The 20099-nt window shown below is 34.3% G+C and overlaps 1 long non-coding RNA gene across 2 annotated transcripts; it reads right to left on the reverse strand.

Annotated features, from left to right (window-relative positions):
- Positions 1 to 823: 823 nt before the first annotated feature.
- LOC107032258 lies at positions 824 to 19482 on the reverse strand. 2 transcript variants are annotated; one of them, XR_003574616.1, is made up of 5 exons: positions 18507 to 19482; positions 18241 to 18368; positions 12782 to 12848; positions 9509 to 9576; positions 824 to 883 (listed from the first exon to the last, which is right to left on the reverse strand). It is a non-coding gene; the product is annotated as an uncharacterized LOC107032258 (long non-coding RNA). The 2 variants fall into 2 exon arrangements; XR_001458340.2 differs by having other exon boundaries at positions 18241 to 19482.
- Between the last annotated feature and the right edge of the window lie 617 nt (positions 19483 to 20099).

Consider the following 20099-nt stretch of genomic DNA (forward strand, 5'->3'; position numbering starts at 1 on the left):
TAAGGCGAGTTCTAACGTTGGCCATCCGTTAAAAAGACTTCTAAGCGAAAGAATTATCAATACATGCAAGACACTATTCTAGAATTGTTATTAGTTATGTTTTACCTCATTATTCGCCTATGGTTCCCACAACCCTAGTTATGGAGTTTAGTTACCCATTGTCATAATCACAATATTCAAATATGTAATATAAGAATTCATGCACTTACTTCAATGAGAAAGAATAAAATCCAAAAGTTCACTTGATTAATCAACAAAAATTACCAACAATCAATTAATTGAAGACTAAAGATTCTCCAAAAGTGTAATAACAATCACCAACTCTAATCCACAAAAGAAGCTCAAATAACCAAGAGTCTAACAAAGAGTCTAAAAATAATCAAGAGTCTAACCCCCAAAATGAGGTTTTTCGAACTATTTATAAAAAATAAAAACCTAATTAAATAAGGACTCTATTTGCTGGAAATTGTCAAAACGCGGCTGGGTCGACGGACCTCGCGACGGATCATGGTGGTCACGACGGGCCGCCATGGACTCCATTGTCCCATACTTATGCAATTTCTTCTGCTGCTCTCTTCATTACCCTCGATGACAGGTATGATGGATCGTCACAGGCACAACGGTCCATTGGGGGTATCCGTTCCATAACACTTGAACTCTTGGAATTTGGGTACTAGGACTACTTCTCTGATCTTCATAACGGTCCGTCACGCATTCTGTAACCCCACACTTAATCAGAATTCCCCATCTTCCTTCAGTAGCTGCACTACGATGCCACCTACGGACCGTCACGAGCACGACGAACCGTAACAAGCTCCGTAGGTGGTACTTTTCTGCATTTCTCGCTCAAAAAACCTCCGCATTCATCTTTTAGACAGGTTTCCTGCAAATAAAGAGAAACTTACATAAAAATTAATACAAAAAGTCTTTTGGACACACTAAACTTAAGGAAGAAGCATTAGAAATACCGTGAAACCACGGTATATCAATGACATGCAACGACAAAATTTAAATCATAAGATAAAAAGGGGTTAGAAAACCTAAATTATAAGTCATGGTCAATGCAAGATAATATCCACTCGTGAGATAATTCTAGAAGTAACCTTGGTTCATTATTGAGAGAGATTTATCTTTAACGTACATGTAAACCATGTGAGCTATAACATGGAATCTGGTGTCTACTCCACACCAATAGGGGTGTCCACAGTTACCAAGGTAAAAATCATTAACTTCTATCTTACGTACGACCACTAGCTAATATCTATCTAGACAACCTATGGTGGTACATAATTTATGGACATGGGTATTGTCCACTTGTCCACTTAGTGGTAACCATAAAGCCTACGAAATAGTCATTATTCTTAACTTATTTTAACATCATGAGACATGGGTATTCACTTCTTGTCTTATCATTAGAATAGCTCCTTAACTTGATCCATTTTAGGTTATAAAACCTTTCAACCTTATAAATCCTTTATGTGGGAAACACCTTTATATTCATGCTTTCAGGTTTTTCATATGTATATGAGTAATCCTTTCATAATAACACCAACAACTTTGATACTTCACTCTCAAAGTATCCTTAAATTATTTTCATTAGTTCCATAAAGAACATAAATATCTTCATAAATTTATTTTTCATAGTTCAAAAGCTTCCTTATATGATTATAGTCTATAAATCATGTATTATGCATGTGTTCATGTAAATTCATCTTAAAAACATAAAATTATTTCAATTCATGCATAAAAAGACATGAAACAATCAATTAGATCATAATTGAAAAACATTCATGGGTAAACCTTAACTTTGATTGGAGATTCTACCGTGTATAAATTGGAGAATTTAGGAACCCTATGGAGGATAGAACTCCATAGGTAAATATACTATCATACCTTGATGCAAAAGTTTACAATTATTAGGTGAATTTAGGGACTTGATTTTTAAACCATAGAGTTCTTTTTCCTTATAGAAACAAATATTTAAGAGAATGAATTTGATACACTTTTGGGAATTTAAGAGAGTGAATTGAATTGGGTGATTTCTTTAAGGTAGAGGGTAAAACGAGATTGTATTAAGTTAAAACAATTGATAAAAGGCCAAAATTACCTTGACTCAAAATCGATGAAGTGCCTCTCACAAGGGGCTTAAGGGCCATCTAAAGCATCATGTCTAGTCTAGTGGGCCGTGATGATGCCCTGTTCGACAGGTCTTCACTAATACAGGCATAACATTTTACTCCAAAATAAAAAATAAGCAAACTTGGGTGCGTAGAAAAGAGGACTCAAATATCTTTAATTTAATTTGTCATGGACCGCCTAATTTATTTTGTGCTGAAAGATATAATCGTCTCAAATTGAAAAAAATTTAAAGTATGATAATTCTCTTTCATGGAAGGCTTCAAAGTTCGTGTGAAGCTTTATAAACCGTCTAGGAGTTAGTTGTCCTTCACACTGATCTTGGGTGCAATCTAACAGTTTGGGTGACTTGCAAGACCCCTATATGGGTCGTTCAAGTCACCTGAGTCCATCTAGATGATTCCTGCATAGGGTCAGTTTTGAATGGTCTCACGATGCCCTTAATTAGTCATGGACCACTAAACAGCCCGTCTAGGGTGCCGTGAACGGTCCATGGTCCATTTTGGGTTCTTGGACTTACCTGTTTGCCTTTAAGAGCTCTTTTTCAATCCAAGGTGTTACAATGTGGTGGAGGATTCTCTTAGTCAATTATCAATGTGTTTCTCTTGTTCAGGAAGTTAAAATGGAGTTGATTCATGATGTTCATATATTATCCTGTTTGGGTGTTTTGATAGTTGATACTAGTAAAGGTAGTGTCATTGTTCATAATGATTCAAAATCGTCCTTTATGTCGGATGTGAAAGACAAACAAGGTCTTGATCTAATTTTGCTTGATTTGAAGAGAGAGAGAGAGATACTTAAAAATTCCATCAAGTCTTTCTCCCATGGGGAGAGTGTTGCGTTGATATATAGGTCATTTTTATATTCCCTACATAAATGAATTGAGGAAGAAAATCTTAATAGAAGCCCATAGTTATCGATATTCTATTCACCCAGGAGCCACCAATATGTACCATTACATGTGGGAGGTATATTTATGGTAGAAGATTAAAACTTATATTGCGAAGTTTGTGGCTAAGTTCCCAATTGTGAACAGGTGAAAGTCGAGCATCAGAAGCGGAGAGGTTTGTCCCAATATATTAGTATTCCTACTTGGAAGAGAGAATTCGAATATGGATTTTATTTTTTGTTTGACTCGCACCCGACGACAACATGACTCCATTTGGGTTAAAGTAGATCGTATGATAAAGCTGACTTATTTGATTCCTGTCAAGGTCTGTTATTCGGTGGAGGACAATGCTAAATTGTATTTAAGGGGAAATGGTTAGGTTGCACGGAGTTCCCTATCTATTATCTCCAGTGTGGTACCCAATTCACTTCTCCATTTTAGAAGTATTTCCAAAAGGGCCTTGGTACTCATGTAAAACTCAGTACGACCTTTATTCCTCAAATCGATGGGACATTGGAGTGTAGTATCCAAACTTTGGAAGGTATATTAAGAGTTTGTGTGATTGACTTTAAGGGTAATTGGAATGATCATTTACTTTTTATTGAGTTTGGTTACAACAATAGCTACCATTCAAGCATTGGTATGACTTCACTTGAGGATTTTTATCGTAGGAGGTGTAGATATCATATAGGTTGGCTTGAAGTGGGTAAGATAACTTTGTTGGTCAGGAAACACTACATCAGTCTATGGAGAAAGTATGGCTTATTAGTGCAAGGTTGAAATGGCTCAAAGTTGATAAAAGTCATATATTGATGTTAGAAGAAGAGATCTTGAATTTGATGTTATCCAGTGGATCAATTTGAAAATTTCACCCATTAAGGGTGTGATTAGTGATAACTATCAGTTACATGTCTTTCGATTCAAAGTCTAAGCGGTCCCCAATAAGTATAAATCCCTAAAACATGGGGATTTTCTAAGATACCCAAGTCAGTAGAATCACTTTCCATTGATGACTCGAGTTGCACACTATTTTCCTCTCCCATATCAAAAACATCTCGAGGTCTAATTAACCTACGAAAAAACCATTAATTTTCTTGAGGATCTTGCACAAATATTACAGGTTGAGCTTGTTCTGCAAAAACAAAGGGTTCATGACGATCTTGGTCGCCAGAATCAGCCAAGCATGAAAAATTCACAACTGTGAAACCCAAGTCATCCACTTTTTATTTCAAAAATTGTCCATAAAGTCGGAGATATTCTTTCTTTCAACAGTTACTGTAAAATAGTGGAATTAATTAATACATAATTGCATAACTCATAAGATGTCATTTTAACAATAAAAATTATCAAACAGAAAGTTGATACTAATTTATCCAAATAATGAATTAGCTCAACACACATGGAGAACTTCTCCATCGAGTCTATTTACATGAGAATGAGATGGAATCTTTCTCAAGGTTCCATGGAGGAAACTTGTCTATAATAATCTCTGATGTCCTAACTAGCTTACACTTTGAGGTTAGAAATACACTTAAGGATTAAGTAGGTGACTCAAATGGGGTGCACAAAGTGACTAGATTATGTGTTATGTAGCACAAACCTGAAACAATTGAGCACCTTTTCGTTAAGTGAAAATTTGATAGTATCATTTGGTATTGACTTTTCTAAGAAGCCTAAGGGTTACCCAAATGTCTATGGGTTGGTCTAATAAGGATAGTTGGGCGTTACAAAATTCTAGAAGAAGTTTTAGTTAAGCTGAAATCTTAATTATATTAGTAACAAACTGTGTTTACCATTTATTGTATAAAGGAATCATCAAGGTAAAGCTTGTAAAGTAAAGACTATTATAATAAGGGTTGCTCAAGATATTCATGTTCGAGAAGAAATTGCAGAACCTACATGCACTTTTTAGTAGCTCCTATATTCATATTTCAGCATTTGATATTTAAGTATTCGGAGATTCTGATTGTCATACACTTAATGCTTACGTTGATGGCTAAAGTGGGGTGCACAGAACTAACGTGATTATGACCTGAATGTATGTTATATAGCAAACACCTCAGACGATTGAGAACCTTTTCTAAAAGTTCAAGTTTACTTATATCATTTGGTCTAAACTTTTATGATGCCTACGGGTATCTAGAAAGTCTATGGAATGGTATGGAGGTTAGTTGTGCTATAAAAAATATATTCTACAAGCAGTTTTATTTAAGTTGAAATCTTAATTATCTTACTAGCGGATTAAATCTTCAATTTATAGTTAGAAAGAAACCATTAAGGTATATAGCTTACATAGTAAAAAATATTCTATGAAAGGTTGTTCAAGATATTTATATTCAAGGAGAAATTACATAACCACATAAGATTTTGTAGTTCCTACTTACAGTTTTGAACTTCTAAATGTTAAATTATTGAAAGCTTCTGATCAATATAAACTTAAGGCTTACATAGGCAACTGAAATGGGGAGTACAAAGTGACCTGATTGTGTGTTATGTAGAAGAAACCTGAGATTATTAAGAACCTTTTCATTAAGTGTGAGATTATTAAGCACCTTTTCTATTGAATTCTAACACTCAAAACAGAAAAAGAATCAACAGGTCCAGAACCCATGGGTGATGCTACAGATCATCAAGGACTGAAACTAAATGAGTCCCCTACTAAGGAACCAGGGAATTTGAATGACAGGAGCAATGAGCCAAAAGATATTTCTATTTCTAACACTTCCGCTTCTATGGACAACAATGAAATTTCATTAAGGGGTAGAGCGACTGCAGATAATGAAATTGCATTGGACTGGTCCTTACCAATGCCAATACATAGCTATACCAACAAACCTACAGATAAACTAACTACACTTCAGGCCTAGAGGAGAGTTGTTTCTTGTTCGATGAGCTATTCCACGGCTATACGATATAGTCAAGATTGGTTGATCCATTACTAAACGGTTGTTATTCATCCAAGTCTTTGTCTCATTTTTGCTGCAAAAATTTCCTACTGTATTTAGGTCAGTCACTGCCTTTAAATTTTTTTTAAATATCTTTAATGAACTGTAAAGTCCCACTTACAGTTTATGAGTTTCTGCATATGAGAAGCTTTACTGGTTATACTTCATAAAATGATTCTCCAATCTATCTAAATTCTAGTATTTTGATTAAATGACTCTGTTTTTGATAAAATTACTTTATCATAGACAGCATATCACTATTACCAAAAAGAAAACAAACTCTGTGTTCGAGAGCTGGCGATAATGCTAATAAAATTCAAGGGTCTTGCAAGTCATCAATATGCATAAGCAATGGAATATAAGTCATCTTAAACAAAGAAATCAGGGGATGAGGAGTACAACGATTACTTTGAGTAATCAGATCACTAACATTCAGCTATATCAAACGATCAACACTTCAGTGGCTGGAAGCAATGCAGATGACTTTGAGATAACATTCAAGTTTATAAGGCATCAACATGAGTAGTCTCAATTGGAAAATACAAATTCATGGCCATGTAGATAGTCTGAAACACTCAAAGGATGGGACAAGTTGTGTAAGGAGTAGCTTAAGTAATTAGAACACTAACCCGCAACTACACCAATAAAACGGATCGATAAAACTAACTAGACTTCAGGCGTAGAGGGGACGAATTTCTGGTTTGATGGGCTATTTCACACGCCTAGAAGGGAGCAATTATCTCAATTAGAAAATGTAGAATCAATATAATATAGTTTATCTTAAACAAATAAATCACGGGATGAGGTGCATAAGGATTACTTCGAGTGATTGGACCACTAATATTCAGTTAATCAACAGAACATATAAATAGAACTAGTAACACTTCAGCGGCTGGAAGCAATGCAGAGGACTTTGAGAAAACATTCAAGGGCTGGAAAGGCATAAACATGAGTAGTCTCAATTGGAAAATGCACAATTCATGATGATGCTATAGCCCTAAATAGAGAAAGAATGGGACGAGATATTTAAGGAGTAACTTAAGTAATTAGAACACTAATACACAACTATACAAATAAAATTGATCGATAAAACTAATTCGATCTCAGGCCTAGAGAAGACCAATTTCTCGTTCAATGAACTATTTCACGGGCCTAGAGGGGAGTAGTTATCTCAATTAGAAAATGCAGAAGCAATGAAATGTAGATTATTTTTTAAAAAAAACAGGGGATGAGGTTTATAAGGATTACTACGAGTAATCGGACCACTAATAATCAGCTATATCAACAGAACTTATAGATAGAACTAACAACACTTCAACAGCTCGAAGCAATGCAGATGACCTTGAGGTAACATTCAATGGCTGGCAAGGCATCAACATGAGTAGTCTCAATTGGAAAATGCAAAATTCATGGTAATGTCGATAGTCTAAAACAGAGAAAGGATGAGACTATTGTGTAAGGAGTAGCTTAAGTAATTAGAACGCTAATATACAGCTATACCTACCTATCAATAAAACTAACTATACTTTAGCCTAGAAGGGACCAATTTCTGGTTTGATGGGCTATTTCACAGGCCTAGTCAGCATGTATTATTCCACAGGAAAAATGAATTCAAGGCCAACTTATCAATTAGATGGGGAAAAGTTGTTGCATCACAATCTGATAGAAAAATTCAAGGTCAAGGTTAACTGCACAATGCTTAGACACATACGAAACGCATATGATCATTATACTCACCATGAGAAGGAGCAAAAAAAAATTTGATCCCTAAGGCTAATCTGTTGAGGTTAGTGAGGCTATACAAAATTCTAGAAGTAGTTCTAGTTAAGCTGCAATCTTCAGGATTAAGGTTAGACACCCTATCATCACGAGCCTTAGGGAACTTGGAAGGAACTTGATTGGAAAACCCTCTTCTTGAACCTAGGCTTGTCTTGAATCTCAAGCCTACCCTTTGAAGAACCACTATCAAAAAATATTGCCCTTTTGGCATCTCTACTCTTCCTCTTAGCCCTTGTCTCTTCCACTTGTTGAGCATGAACCATGAAACGAGAATTATTCATATTGTCATGTAGCATAGCCGAATGACACTCCTCTTGAAAGTCATCTGACACTCCCGTCACAAAGCGGTTCATTTCATCTCTAGGATCGGAAACCAAAGTAGGAGCATATTTTGAATATTTAGTGAATTTCAAAGAGTATTGAAGAACACTCATACCTCCTTGACGAAGGTTGATGAAATCCACCACCTTGGCTTCCCTCTTCTCCCTAGGAAATAACCTATCAACAAAACCTTCTTGAACACCTCCCAAGTCACCGATCCACCCCTTAACGGCCTATTGTCCTTCCATTGGACATACCAATTTTGGGCCACATCTTTCAGTTGGTAAGTGTCTAACTCGGCCTTTTCACTAGTAGACAACCCTATAGCATAGAGGATCTTGTAGATTTCATCAATGAACTCTTGGGAGTCTTCTTCAACCTTGGACCCATATAAATTAGGGGGATTCATCCTAGTGAAATCCCTTAGACGAGAGGCCATGGTAGAAACTTTTTGGTTAGCTCGGGGTACAACCTCTCGATTAGCTTAGGCCGTCATGGCTTGAGCTTGAGTAGTGGTGGCTTGTGCTTGGGTAGTAATGGCTTGGGCCATTTGGAAAAGAGGAGCCCGGATGGCACCATCTATCAAAGGAGGCTTGGTCATCATTCATACCTTCATCAAAAGGATGGACTTGATCACCACGGGGAGGAGCTCCCGCATTTGCAATCTCTTCCTCTAGTCTTCATGCCACATTCCATCGAGTATTCATTGTCTATAATCATAACAAGAGGATTTGATACAAAAGCACATATAGCTAAACTCTAAAGGCACGATATTGGACTTCCAAGAAAGTGAGAGTTTCCTAAGCATCATACATATTCCTATTCAATAAGTGTGGCGCGATTCACAATTATGAACACAAACCTCCATAGACATGGTTGAGAAAGACATCGACTCAAAGATATTCAACCTCATACTCTGATACCAAGTTTGTCATATCCGGGAATACCTCCTAGACGTAACCGCTGGCGACATCCTTTTGGAGGACTAAGACTAGCCTCTTAGCTTACATCATTACATTCATAGGTCAAATTTAGCGAAAATTTAAAATTTTTTACTACTTCTACATTGAGTTTTACATAGACCTCTACATACACGCGCACACATACACAAACAAACACACACACACACACGAATATATATATATATATATATATATATATACATAGACCCTTCGTATATGAAGATTACTTAGTCTTCTAATCTTATTGCACATAAATATATAGAACATAACATAGTCTCGAATAGTTGTCTCATCTCATAATCATCTAATAAGAGTATATCAAATTGGCCTAGCCCATACATCAATGAAACAAGACCACATATAGGTCATACAACGTTTAATATCCAAATGAAAAAGGAAAGAACATAAGAGTCTTGAACACTAAAGGAATATCATAGGCTTGATAGTGCAATCGCCCTAGGAAAGTGAGGACCTACCTTACTTGGATGATTAAGAAATCCAAATCTTCTCAAGTCGTCTCCAAAAGCCCTTCAATGACCAAAACCTAAAATGTTGGGAGGAAAAGAAGAAATGGGGTTAGTACACCACTTTTACTAAGTATGACACCATATGCACATATATCATGAAAACACGCTAAAAGAGGACATTTTATTAAGTATGCAATTTACTTTGAAAACCTTTATGCACATTCAACAAGACCATAACAAATCAATAAGGCATATTCATTAAGTCATAGTAATGTACATCACAAGACCAACAACATCAAAACTAGTCAAGTAACATCCATATCATGTAACTGAATACATAGTCAAGTAACTCTATCATCAAGTCATAAATAACCACAAGCATGAATAAGAGTTCATTATAACATAACCAAAGCAAGACAATTACCCACAACCCCAATCAAGTCAACAAGTGCAATGACCAAGCAAAGTCCCATAACCTTACTCAATCAAGTAACCCAACAAGAATTACGACCAACCTCCTACTTCACATAGCATAGCATTTAAGAGTACATATCATCATACTTTAACAACATAGACCAACATATATTCATAAGTGACACCAATCAACATATAGTATCAATAATGTGCAAGTTCATCATATACATATCATGTACCATTATAAACATATTCATACATAAGGACATCCTCCTAAGACTTCCTTCAAGGCTAACTAGTGCAATGTTTAGGTAGAGTCCCATACCCCTACCTAGACTAAGATAAACCCCTTATGTCATCTTAATAAGAGTTCAATCCGAAAGAAGGTGGACTACTTGCCAAGGTAGTTCCAATGCATGAACATAGCAACTACGTGGATCCACTAGCTAGTATTCCTATGGGTCAACATAGTTCAAGAACTAGGAGATATAGTTGGGACCCTCTTTATGCTACATGCATTGTAGTCTCCAATCTCAAAAGTACATTAGTGATCCTAACTTCCCTATGTGGGAAGGGACACTCCTCACTCTAGTTCACTCGGTGCTAAGCTAGAGTCCCTTTTAGAAATGTCTTTAATGTCTTTATTAATAATCATAGCTTATTGTAGGTCATAGGGTCTAACCCTTTTATAACATCATCATTATCATAGCTCAGTAAGAATTGCATGAGTATTTTACTTTCATTACAATTCATATAGGTGAGGTTAGCACATTGACATATTACTTCATAATAAGGCACATAGGTAAATCATTCACCATCCTTATAATATTTATATATTAGTCAGCACCTCACAAACCATAGTCAAGACATTTCAATTCAACATCATACCAACCCTATCAATCCTAATACAAGTCATACTCCAATACAACATCATGACTTAAATTATAATTAACCATAATTTGAAGTAAAGGATAGGGATCACAAGACTTACCAAGTCTCCTTCATAATTCATCATCAAGGTCTTACCAAAAACCCTTAATTCAACCCAAATATGGTATAAAATCATCATAATTCAATGACCAACATGATAACAAGGCTAAAAGAATCACCACATCATAATCCAACAGTAGTTCATAGCTTAAGACAAGAGACATAGATCAAAGTCATAATCTAATTCAATTAATCAAGAAGTAGCATGATAGGACTATAATTCACCCTAATTCATTCATGATTGATACAATAACATCATCTAGTAGTAATTCAACTAATAACCAAGTAAATTGAATCAATATTACACAATTCATATTAAGATCACAACCTAGGGTTATGGGGTAAAGGTCATCTTCTACAAACTAGACCAATCCATCAAGATATATCATAATTAAGTTAAAATACATGTTAATCTATTCATAATATCCAAAATTAATCAGAAACAAATCAATTCACAACATCAATTTTGTATTGGATGAAAACTCAACTTTGAAATCAATTTGATGGAACCCTTTGAGGAAAGAGGTCTCAAAGGTGAAAGAGATCTCATACCTTGCTAATTGATGAAGATTGATGGAGGAAATCGACTCTTTGCATCCCTTAAACCCTCCCCCATCTTGGTCTTCAATGGAGAGAGAAAGAAGAGAGAAGGAAGAGAGTTTTGGGTTTGGGAATTATGTGAGTTTAGGTTAGGCTAATTATGCTAGGGCTTTATATAGGGGGTTAACTCATTTATTTAGACCTCTAACCCCTAATTAACTTCCTAACTAAGAAAATTAATTAATTAACTAATCTAAAACGTTCAGTAAAAATAGGCCCTCACAGACGACACCACTATCGACGGATCGTGGGTCAATCGACGACCAGTCCCCCCCTTCCGTGCTGCACATCCGTAAGTAAGTTCAGAGAGTTGTCAAAATAGATCCTTCAAGAATATGGTTGTGTCCATCGACGGTGGCCATCGATGCTCCGTCGATTGGACCACGCCTCGTCAGTGGTCTCGGTCTGTGGAAACTGTCTCTTGACAGCTTTTGCCACCTTTTGCGAGGGTCCTTCTCAAGGGCCTTTCGTTGGTCCTTGGGGAGTTTTTCCCAGAAGTTTTGACTATGAATCAACTTAAATACATGTTAGACACCCTTCCACCAACTTTCATCATTTTCGTACTCCTAAAAGCTAGTCAAACAGGCTAAGGCACGCTAGTACCTCATTAAACTAGTTTCTGAACAACATGGACGTTTTGATTTCTAGACTTCCTAAATGACTTATATTGATTAAAATGGACTTTAAAACAGTGTCTAAAACTTATGATACTTATGTTAGGCTCTAGAACACGTCTTCGATTTTTGAAGTGTTACACCAACCACACTTGTAAAGTGTGGCCTAAACTAGCAAAAAGTGTGGCCTTAAATAAAAGGCAACACTTTCTGACTTAAGTAACACTTTTTCGAGGGTGGCCGAAAAAGTCATAACCTTTGACTTTAGAATACACTTTTCAAGTGTTGCCATAGAAGCTACGCTTAAAAAGCATGGCCAATGAGGTACAAAGTCCACACTTTGTAGCACCTCATTGTGTCATCACCCATGGGTACCCCTAGACTTAACACGATGTACTTGACCCTTAAGGGGTTGCATACAAGCCTTTAGCAAAATCATAGAGATAAAGTTGTACAGATAATGCAGAAGAATTAAAACTTTACAATCAAAGTCAAACTTCTTTTCATAAACGAAAGTAGGAAACTAGACTTGTCCTCATTCACCAACTAAAAAATTCGAATACAAAGTTTGGGACTTATCCCTTTACATCAACAAAAAGTCTCAATATAAGAAATACAATAGGAACAAAGAAATGGATAATCAATCCTCGAACTTAGTACTTACCAAAACTTGGAGATAAGTAATCCAATCCTTCTCCAAGAAAGAACTAGTGCAGCTCAATGACCAGAACCTACACTTATAGTAGATATAGAAGAAAGGTTTTATCAAATAAAGTATTAAGTATGGAAGCATGCATCAAATCCTTGAAATATGATAAGAAGGACATTTTAGTGAAAAACATGTATTTATCAAGTTTGGAAACCATTTATGCATTTAAAGGTAATATACAAGTCATAACATTAACATCACACAAATACTTACAACGTAGTAAAACCATCACCTTAGCTAACCTAAGGTATAATTGTGCAATGTATGGTTGGCATCCCGTAATACCAACTATACTAAGTACCCCTTAAAGTCATCTTAGTAACACATATCATCTTTGGACCTCATCATAACCAATCGTCATAAGTAGAGCAATAATCATGTACATTACTTGATCATAAGGAAAGTCATGCATTAGCAACAACCTATTCAACATACAATGTCTTACCTTACTTGATCATAAGGAAAGTAATGCATCAGCAACAACCTATTCAACATACAATGTCTTACCATGGCATAAGGAACCAAGCCATAATCCCTTTTAAAGTCCACATGTGCAATGTAAAAGTGAAGTCCCATACCCCCACTCCTACTAAATAAAGACCATCAAGAAATCATAGGCATAGTTCGTGTCATTTAATTATCTTACATTAACCGATATAAATTATGTGAGCTACATGGAATCCAGTGTCACATAACCACACACCGAAAGAAGGTGTCCTCCTTGCCTAAGGTAGAACTAAATATATAGCTATAAGGTGGATCCACTAGCTAAGACCTACGCTGGCACATAGCTATGGGATATGGAGATTTCTTCTAGAAACCCGGCCTATTGAATTAGCAAGAGACATTCCATCTCATGAGAGCATATGTAGAAGACCCGACATATTATATTAGTACGAAGGTCTCTACCTCATTTGCCAATCTGCAACACCTATTGCGGTCCACCAATCCCTAGAATGTCGGACAACCTTGAAGTAAATTCCGATTGGATCATGTACTTCTCTCGCTCGACTAGATTCTTTTGATAAAACTTCATGAACCAAGTGTACAAGATATCATGCAAGTCAACAATTAACATAAAAGGAAATACTCCTATAATTCTCAACGTATAACCATATTCATTAAGTTACCCATTAACCATTTAGACCCTCTATCCAAAGTTATCCTAAGACCCACCTAGGTAAGACATAAAGAGAACGCTCATACAACCTCTTCAATACACACCAAAGTGTTCCTTACGACTACAAAAGATAAGGATACTTCTTTTCCATCACAACTCAGCAAGTCAATCATTCATTACTAGAGATACTAGAGGAAACATTCATGCATTCAATAACTTCACATAAAGACAATCCCCTAGGATAATTCTAAGTTATACTAGTGCAATGTGAAAGTAGCATCTCATTCTACTACTCCTACTTAGTGCTCTCTTGGAACCACCCTAGACTAGGCATATTACATTCAACAAGTCACATAAACTTCATTAACATTGGACATAAGACCTACATGTTTCATCAACATCATATAGAAACCCATTCATTCATTAACATTATAAAGACACACCAAGACTCCCTCCAAATACCTACTTGTGTAATGCATAGATGGCATCCCATTCCACCACCTATCCTAAGTAGTATACCCTTAGGAAGACCTAGTTCATTACATTCATTTGCGGGGGCTAGCTTTAAACGACATAGACCATGGGAGCTTAACATAGAATCCTGATATTAAAGCCTACCGAATGAGGGATCCCCACTTGCTTAAGGCAGGTCATTCTTTTAGCCTTTACGTGGAATACCACTAGCTAGTCCTATGTGGGGCGTATAGTTAAGGGATAAGGAGATCGCTTCTAAGTACTACATATCACTCACAATGAGTACCCATATCAAGAGGTTAATTTTGGATACTACACCTCTACTCACACAGAGTATCCAATCCTTTCAAATCCTCTCGGTGCTAAGCATTAATCCCCACGAAGTATTAGACTTTCATTACAATCATTAGCTATAGGTCCAAAGAATTCCTACCAAGTACTATATCCCAACTCTCGAAGAGTATCCATCTCAACCTATCATTCATTCTTTCATTGGAAAGCTCTTAGGAATATTGATGTTGTTACTAAACACTACATCTATACTCACAAAGAGTGTCCACCCCAAAATCCCCCATTCATTCATTAGAGTTCTATAGAGAAGACCTTTTGATTTGGCACTTGCCCCTTTGATTTGGCACTTGCCCCTTGGTCTTGATTCTAATTACTTCATTTTGACCTTAATTAACTTACTAAAACCTTGGGGAGAAATTTTTATGATTTTTAACCTTACTTCATTAATTTACTTTATTTTTTAGGCTCTAGTTAAATCTATCATTTTTTCTTACACATTGGCAGCATTTTTCTTTGATAAAACTACACTTTCTAGTGTGACCTTTGCTTTGTTATTGGCCATGCTTTAGAAGAGAAGTGTTTTATACCTCTTCAACAACAACACTTATAAAGTGTCATGTTTTCTAATGTACATACTACATTTTATATTGAATAAGCCACACAATTGATATTCCTTTATTCACACTTTTTTAAGTGTGGCAACGTTGTGTAGGATTTTTATAGCCAAAATTTCTAATTGAAAATAATAATTTTGGTTTGGATAGATTCACTTATCACATAATTGTATAATATAAATGATATCAAACATCCAATAAACTAATAAATAATTCAATATATACATTTACAATAAACTTCAAAAGACATGTCTTGTACTACATACTTACAAAGAAACATCTTAAAGAGATGTACTAGCAATAAATTTCACAATGTATTCAAAATATATAATAATAGTTCAAAGACACTATATCGTTCGCTCCAAAATATTGAGTTGACCTAGGGGGATTATTCAAAGGACTGCATTTTCCTATACATTCAAAAGAAAATTAAATGCTAGGAAAAAGTTCACACTTAACACAAGTAAAAATTCAGATTTTAAGTGTTTTGTGAATGTGAAATATAACCTACCAACAACTAATTGTTGATGTTGGAACATTGCCTCATCTACTTAATCTTACTAAGAGGCAGAGAGATACTTAGAACTTTCAAGAAGTCAATGGTGTAATTCGGCGGACATCTGACGTAGTAATAAATCTTGCTCATGAAACAGTAGCAATTGAACACATATTGTTAGTTTATTCTTATTTGAAACTGCAGAATCTACAAAAATAAGACCTTTTTTCATACTTCATCTGCATTTTTTTACTATAAAATTGAAGGTTGTATCCCTCCACTAGCTAAGTTTCGTGAGTTTATTCTTCCAAAGGTGTAGAGAGTAGCTGAAAGATCCTGCAGATTATGGAATGACCTGCACTCCCTACTCTTATAGACTTATACTAATGCTTCCATTTGAAGATACAACTATACACAATAAATCGATGAGACATCATTTAATGTCAACTAAATTAGCATTTACGGAACATCACATGCTAATGCTAGACACTATTTGAAACATAGTATACACTCATTACTTATTTTTTTTTATTTATATCTATGGTAATATTGTAATATTAGATGCTACTATCACATTTTATAATAATGATACATTTGGGATATGTTTTAGTATTTTTTAGAGTTCTAGAAATGTTGATCCAAAAAAGAACACCAATACAGTTATAACATGATGATAGTACGTACTCACATTTTAAACAAAAAATAAGATAAATGATAAATATCTACCAAGAAAATAGATAAAGAATAACAACAAACTATGACACCCTCTCAGTATTGTTTAATGGAATCAAGGGTGCTAAATTTCACTATATGATGATTGATTTAAAGTGTTCTTCAGTTATTTGGACCAGTCTACTGAGATGGATGAGGATTTAAAAGCACACACTACATTTGAATGAAGAAGTTAACTGGACAATGATTCATCTCAAATGTAAAAAGGGTAGACAGAAATATTTCTCGTGGCTATGAAGCAATTGTGTAGTATGCAAATAATTATAAAATCGTCAGACAAGAAGAGTGAAGAAATAGTCATATGTAGCCTTATTAAAAGTTAATAACATCAAACCAAAAGTTGTCAAGATGGTAATGAATAATCCCAACTATGTATCCAAAAGATACTTCTATGCTTTATGATCTCGGATTATCGTGATTAGGATCATTCTAACAAAATGTATGATGGGTATTATTTTGAAGTAGTTAGTTTAATGTGCTATTATGTGCTTGTAAAATAAGTATAAATTGTGTGATAATTTTGCAAAATATATGTAACATACTAACATGAATATAATGTCCAAAGAAAAAAATGTTGAATTGGTAAAGAATACATATCTAATTGCTTTGATCTTTTTGAATGTTCTTATATATAAGATGCTAGATGCCAGTTGTTGCAAACAAATAGAATTCAAGTAGTAGGTGGCTTCCTCTATTAGTTTTTATTAGGCAAATCCATTTTGATTATTTTCATAGTGTTTTCATGAAAATAATCTTCTAATACATTTTGTGGTTTCTCAACTCAGGCCAGAGAGGACTAATAAATTGAAAATCTTATATATTCAAGTTATGTGTGAGACTTTGTATGACTAACAAATAGAAGAATTAAAGAATGACTAAAAATAGTACCTTGTCGTGTAGGAAGACTAGACTAAACATTAAAAAAAAATTAGATATTTTAAGAATCAAATAAAATTTCTATGTCACAGTGATTTGTCAGATGAATTAATAAATGATTTTTAGGTGAGTCATCAATAAAATTTATTTGTCACCGAGAATCCCACACTCTATCCCTTGTGGATTATCAAATAATTCATTTTCTCTCTTGAAATGTTGGATTCAAAATATGACTTCGAAATTATCTGAATATTATTTAAAACCTACTCCTATTTAATTGATTCGATAGTAAATTGTCAAACCCCTCATACAACTACAAATTGAGCAAACATGTAAATAACATGGATCACCCATATAAACATTAAACTTTAAGAAATATGTTTGGATATAAGCAATGAAGTTAAGCATAAAACTTAAACAATACAATTGACTAAGAAAGTGATGAGACTAAAAAGGGCTTAACAATAAAAAATAATTATTTACATAAACAGCTAGTACTTCGTCTACACTACAAGTAAAACACTGTTTTTTTAATAGATCCAAGTGGCTACCAGCTTGAGCTTTTCTATTTAACAAAATATTAAGCAATAAATCTTTATCTTTAAAGCCCCACAATCTCTTTGTACTATGGATGTAAACATAAAGTAAGAAATCATAACTGACCATTTACACAATGCTTCTAATTAATTTAAACACGATACTAGTTTGGAGCAGAGCTAATAAAAAAAGCAATTTGAATCAAAACAAGTGAAAAATGTCACTGTTACAACTTATGTAAGAAAATAGTAACTAAAGTGAAAAATAGTCATACCTAAAATTCTATCTCAAGCAGAGAGCTGAAATCTATCTCGGGCAGAGAGTTGCGACCAAACAAGGAAGAAGATACATGCCTTGAGTTTATGACAGAGTTTCAATGAAAAAATATCTTCGCAAAATTTCCTAAGAACAAAATTTTATTGAAATGATACTAGGATGATATTTATAAATGATTCATAATGAAATATTCTCTAAGAACAAATGTTACTACATTTGTCGTCATGGATTAAATTAAAAATTTGACAAGTCTTAGTAACTCACCTTTCTAGTAGATGGAAGGAGGATTTCCTTTAATAGAAGCAGAAGCATTGTAAGCTGAGTCGATTGTATGTAGTGGGTGCAGAAATAAATAGTTACGTGTACAAAATAGTTTCGCTCTCTCTTAACACGTTGTAGAGACTGTTAATTTTGGATGCAGGGCAGCTATTTTCTGCCACAATGGGCTACCAATATCCCGACGACATTGTTATCTCAGTGGAGATTGTAGGAATTGTAAGTTGGATAGAACAATTTTTCAGTGTGATACTTACAATTTTCTAAATGTGAAGTTCCTTAATGTGCTCACTTCACCAGCAACACCGCTCAATCGGTGTGAAATTAGACAATTTTAAGATATTTACAAACTTTTATATAAATATTTCAATATTGACTTGCTCCTCATGTCCATGCTACCTCAAACTAAAAGGCAACTTACTCACACATAGTCATAGATAGTCTAAAAGCAAACAAGATAAAACACAAACATTTCAAAACTCAATTTAGAGTACCACTCTAGAGCACTTGGCCAACTTAAATTGACAACACGCTTAAAATATATGTAATATAATGAAATTGAAATTTTGAAAAATGTGAAGATTATATAGATCTAAAATTGTATCTACCATTTTAAAAACACATAAAATGAAAAGTTCATCAAATAAATTAGTCTGAATACCAACAATAGAGAAAGACAATTGTACAAAAAGAAGGCTGGCATATATGAGCCGAGTGACTGAATCTAACTCCATCATCGTAGGTCATGTCTACTTCTATAGACTCCCCAACTCCTCCAAACGATGTCAAAATTCATCGACATGTTTCTCCCAATTTTCCAAATGAAGGCGTAGAAGAAGAAAAAACATTGGCAACAAGATCTGCCGAAAGAAGAACACGATTAAGTTATAATAGAGAATTTCTGGAGGGAAATTAGAAGGAAATGGAAATAGAGTTTTGTATTTGAGTGAATCGGGGCAAAATGTTTTTTTGAAGTTTAGTTCTTTTGAAATAGAGTTTTTTATATTTTTTTATGAATTCTTTTTTTCACTAATTAGAAATTGGAGGGTGTGTTAAATGTAGGGAAACTTACATAAATGTGCTATAATAATAAAATATTTATCATTTATAGTAACAATATTTTTTTTTCACTTGATCGCTTTTAATTCATTTATAATACAATTTTAATACATATTACAAAGAACAATTTATTATTCACATATAATACAAGTTTTAATGATGGATAATACATTTATCACACATTTTAATACACTTGTAATACAATGTGACCATTTTTTACCAAACAAACACAATATATTTCAAAAACATTATAATTCAAATATATTGCATAAATAATTCACTTTTAATACATATTACAGATTTATCACAGTATTGCTATAAATGGTAATAAACAAAAAATATCGCTAAAATCAATAATTATTTTTTAAAATGTATTAATTTATGTAATTTTTTCATTAAATGTATTGGAGGGAATACGATATTTTAGTGATAATATTAGAAAAAACTACATTGTTGCTTTGAAAGTGTTGCTAATGTCATCATAGCCAAAAAGTAAAAATTAAGGCTAAGATTAAGCTTTAA

This window comes from Solanum pennellii, chromosome 10 (genome assembly GCF_001406875.1).
Source record: "Solanum pennellii chromosome 10, SPENNV200".
Taxonomy (NCBI): domain Eukaryota; kingdom Viridiplantae; phylum Streptophyta; class Magnoliopsida; order Solanales; family Solanaceae; genus Solanum; species Solanum pennellii.